At 30.1% G+C, this 5452-nt stretch overlaps 1 long non-coding RNA gene across 1 annotated transcript in view; it reads right to left on the bottom strand.

The window, feature by feature from the left end:
* LOC111084955 overlaps positions 1-4923 on the bottom strand; it is a 24564-nt gene extending 19641 nt beyond the window's left edge. Inside the window, exon 1 of the long non-coding RNA XR_002609831.1 lies at positions 4878-4923. This is a non-coding gene — a long non-coding RNA (uncharacterized LOC111084955). The remainder of the gene's footprint in view (positions 1-4877) is intronic.
* Between the last annotated feature and the right edge of the window lie 529 nt (positions 4924-5452).

Here is a 5452-nt window from a genome sequence, read left to right on the forward strand (position 1 = left end):
CACGACCTATATCTCCAAAATGTAACTTTATTAGCTCAATATTTCGCTATTACAGCTTCGTCAGAAGCTATCGATATCCTAAAATATCAGTAATCCATTGTAATAGCAAAATATTGAGCTAATAAAGTTTTATTGGTTTTATTTACGTTTATAGATCATCTTCTTATTTTTCTTAACACAAAGCTACACAATGGGTTATGTGCGCTCTATCCCGGATTATGGCCCGGCATGGCCAGATGGCTAGGGCACTCGACTTGCAATCTGAGGGTCGCGGGTTCGAATCCCCGTCACACCAAAACATGATCACCCGGTGTCCGAACTAAGACGTAAGTCCTACTTCCGGATATTCACCTTCAACAGCATTTGGAGGTGTGAGAAACACCATACGAAACTACTGTTTTGAATTTTAGCGTTTTATATCCGCAAACTTACATCTTACTCATCGGGAGACAGAGCTTGTTCAGTTGCATATTGCGGTCTCAGACCTTGGGTTTTCCACCACGCAGTTCAGCACAGTAACTGCTAAATAACACCCCGTCTTAAAATATAAATAATGGTCTTCAGAAACAATACTACAATTAGCTGTATTCTATCTACTTTAGAATGATTTAATCATTTGCAACTTAAGTAACTCGTACTGGTACCGGTTTTCTGCAGTTACTGAATGTTTATTAATAACTTTCGTTCAAAAGTAAGCTAATTATATAGCTCACAACTAAAATGTAACGTGTAAGTTTATTAAGACAATTCTAATCATAAACTGACTAGCTATAAATAATATCACAAATTATTACCGACAAATTAGAGCTTATAATGATTAAAATGCATTGAATCATCTGTGGGGTAACCTCGTTGCTAACGTTATTTTCAGCCGTAAATTCAACAACAGTAACTTTAGCCAACTTCCAGGAACTTAGATTAGTCCTGAATACATTTATTAAGCTAAGAGTGAAAACTAACCTTCATAAGCGAAAAAAGTTAATAATAATAATATTAACTTATTTTAAACTTTACAACCCATAATATTAATGAAATTAACTTTAAAAGAAAGATTGAGTTATTACCAGTAAACCATAAAATCAAGTAGTTTCTGTCACTGATTCCCTAGAAAATGTAATTAGTTCTTTTATAATGCTTATTCATGTATGCAATTAAATTATCAATTTTTTCAGACATATTATAAGGGAAGGGATCATTTTTTTTTCAGACATATCATAAGGGAAGGGATCTGTCTGTTTTTTTCAGACATATTATAAGGGGAAGGATCTGTTTTTTCAGACATATTATAATGGAAAGGATCTGTTTTTTTTCAGGCATATTATAAGGGTAGGGATCTGTTTGTTTTTTTCAGACATATTATAAGGGAATGGATCTGTTTGTTTTTTCAGACATATTATAAGGGGAAGGATATGTTTTTTTCAGGCATATTATAGGGTTGGGATCTGTTTTTTTCAGGCATATTATAAGGGTAGGGATCTGTTGTTGTTTTTTTCAGACATATTATAAGGGAAGGGATCTTTTTTTCAGACATATTATAAGGGAAAGGATCTGTTTGTTTTTTCAGACATATTATAAGGGGAAGGATCTGTTTTTTTTTCAGGCATATTATAAGGGTAGGGATCTGTTTTTTTTCAGGCATATTTTAAGGGTAGGGACCTGTTGTTTGTTTTTCAGACATATTATAAGGGAAAGGATCTGTTTGTTTGTTTTCTTACGAAAAATTATTTTAAATCTTCATGAAAAACGGTAAATAAATCTGTAACCAAATGTAATTGAGATATCTTGAAATATTACTGAAAATACGCATAATTGAATATATACCATCTGACAATTTATATAGGTCAGAGTTTTAGCAGAAAACTATAGAAAACAGAATTTTTATTTTAAGATTACTACCTTTTATTATACAGACTAATGGTAGGGGAGCAACTTGTGTTTTACATATATGACCGATGTGTGATATGCAGGAAGATATAAGGTCAAAGGATCTTATCTTTTAACCTACAAGCATTGATACTTTTTAACGTAGATTAATGGAAATGAAAACGAAACGTTTTGTTATACTTTTTGCTCCCTTATATATGTTTTAGATTTGTGGTAGAAAATCGATTTGTACTGTTTTGCGTGAACAATATGTTAACTTTTATCTGATCAAACGACGTATCGCAAACCTTGTATTGTTTTATATTTTCTGTATTAGAATATCAGTATGAGTATAAAAAAAACTATCTCGTAAAACGGATCTATTGAAGAATCTGACAGCATTTTGTTGCTTGTGTGTGCGTGAACAAACTCTTTCATTTCTTATCTAATTGCTGCTGTTTTAAAGCTCCAAACTGTGCGTTGTAATATTTTTACAGCATAAACAACGCCTTCCAACCAATTATTACTCGTAGATACAATTGTGTCACATTATCAATGTATAATTAAGTTGTAATTCTATCTTGACCAAGCGCAGGGTAATAATCATTAAAATAGCAAGTAAAATCTAAAAAAAAAAGATAATTAACCATAAAATAAAAAGGAAAAATAGTGAGAGAATATGTAAAAGGTTAAAAAAACGTAAAACATACACACTTATGAGAATGTAAAAAAATAGAATAAAATAAACAACAGCATGAAAAAGTAAAATAGAATAATTACCTATTAAATTATTTTTATATGGAAATGAACTTAAATTAAAACCATTCTCCAGTACATGTAGATAGTATTCTACAAACATCAATATTGATTAAAGATTTAGATTATTTTTCATTAGTTATTACCGTAAATATATTTATTTACGTAGTGTGTTCCTTCAACAAGCCTGAAGTTAACTGTGACAAACTTTTATTTTATGAAAAAATATGAAATTGAACGTGTTTCGATTCCATTATAAATTGAACTTTAATGATCCCGTCTTTTTTGTATTTTTTTTATTCCACACAAACTTATACTACTCTATAACACTTGAAGCGCTCGTAAAATGACTGCCATGGAAGACCCCAACTGACACTGTATTGAATACAAATAAGTCTCGTGCGATGGAGAAAATGGCTCCAGAACTGGCAAGAAACCAGCGGTATGCTTTAGTCTACATATGATTTTGTGTTTATTTAACGGAAATGCGTTCACAACAGAACGGAGTAAAGTTGACCAAATGTCATCTTCTCCTTGGTTAAGATTTTGTCATTTTTATCTTTGTTCAGGTGCCTAAAATGCGGACACATTATTTCGAAAATCTTCTCTCAAAACAAACATTTTAGCCCCAGAATTGATTCATTGAAGTTCAATAGGCTTTATAGTGTAAATATATCTTAATGACGAAAAAAAAACGTTTTCTTACGTGCGAGAGGGGAATTAAATTATAACTATTTATAATTTATAATATATAATTATTTATGTATATAAATTATACGTTATTATAACTGAGATTGAGAAGATAGACGTTATATTTCTATCGTTATTATAACTGAGATATGAGAAAATAGACTTTACATTTCTATCTCAGTTATAATAACGATTGAGAAGATAGACGTTATATTTCTATCGTTATTATAACTGAGATATGAGAAGACAGACGTTATATTTCTAGCGTTATTATAACTGAGATATGAGAAGACAGACGTTATATTTCTATCGTTATTATAACTGAGATATGAGAAGACAGACGTTATATTTCTATCGTTATTATAACTGAGATTGAGAAGATAGACGTTAAATTTCTATCGTTATTATAACTGAGATTGAGAAGATAGACGTTAAATTTCTATCGTTATTATAACTGAGATTGAGAAGATAGACGTTAAATTTCTATTGATTAATCAACCAAGCAACAAAATATAGTATATACGTTACCCCATAAAACATTAAGAATATCCTCTAAATACAACCATCAGAATAGAGAACAAACAATTTAATAAATCAAGATTGTAAGATATTTTATCTCTTTACTTATATGTATATAAAGGTGGTAATGAGACGTCAGGAACTACGCTTTTCTCTTCTGAGATGTTATTTAAAGATTAAGTTTCTATCATTTAATGTTTCTCTCTCTCTCTCTTCTCGAACATGTAAACTCCTTTATTAATTCAAGTATTGTACTTAATACGGTTTTTTACTGTTTTCATAATTCGTGAAAAAAAGCGAGATGTTACTAAATGTCAGCCCCCCAGTGGCACAGCGGTATGTCTGCGGACTTACAAAGCTAGAATCCGGGTTTCGATACCCGTGGTGGGCAGAGCACAGATAGCCTATTGTGTAGCTTTGTGCTTACTTAAAAACAAACAAACAAACAATACTAGATGTCAGTTGTGCAAAAGTAAAATCCCTTGATTGTCGCACAGTTTGACTTTATGAAGACCGATACAAAACAATTAGAAACATATTCTAATAAACATGTAAGGAAAAGAGAAAAAACATATATGTATACTGTATATATAGAATATAAACATAAATATATATATATCAGTACTTTACAAATACATATATGTATGCTGTATATATAGAATATAAACAGAAATATATATGTATACTGTATATATAGAATATAAACAGAAATATATATGTATACTGTATATATAGAATATAAACAGAAATATATATATCAGTACTTTACAAATACATATATGTATGCTCTATATATAGAATATAAACAGAAATATATATCAGTGCATAAACAGAAAATATATATGTATACTATATATATAGAATATAAACAGAAATATATATCAGTGCTTTACAAATATATATGTGCTGTATATATAGAATATAAACAGAAATATATATCAGTACTTTACAAATACATATATGTATGCTCTATATATAGAATATAAACAGAAATATATATGTATCAATATATATCGCTAAAAATACCATTTAAAATGAAAATACAACACCTAATTCAGTGAGCAAAGTGCTAATACTGGAAATCATCATGGCGTCCCTAGATTCATTGCGCATGGGCAGTTCGACAATTTCAAGTAAAGACATATTTGTGGAAAGAGGGCGGTAATGTGCAGGCAACCTTTTGAATAATATAAAGGCAGTCTACTGGAAATTTTTTTATCTATTTAATTTCAATGATTTAGTTTTTTTATGTGTGAATCAGTGTGAATTAATGCCCGTGCTTCTCATTAACATATGCACTTCAGCTTATACTAGTAAATTCCTGTGTTATTTTCTCCCCGTGATTAGATTCTTGTGGCACAGCTGTAAATAAATAATCAAATATTTAATAAACAAGCATTGGAACGGTATAGGACTAATTCTCTCATTCCATGTGTTTCTAACAAGACAATGGATGTTTAGGACTGTTTGTGTTGTTATACGATGTTACGTTTTATCGCAGAATATATTATAATAAGATATATTATCATCACATCGTAGCGCTTTCTTCGAAATTACGGAATTAGTTTTAACTATTACTTGAACGGATAACAACTTTTACGCGAAACTGCGTCTTTCAATATTT

This window comes from Limulus polyphemus, unplaced genomic scaffold (genome assembly GCF_000517525.1).
Source record: "Limulus polyphemus unplaced genomic scaffold, Limulus_polyphemus-2.1.2 Scaffold183, whole genome shotgun sequence".
NCBI classification, from domain to species: Eukaryota; Metazoa; Arthropoda; class Merostomata; order Xiphosura; family Limulidae; genus Limulus; species Limulus polyphemus.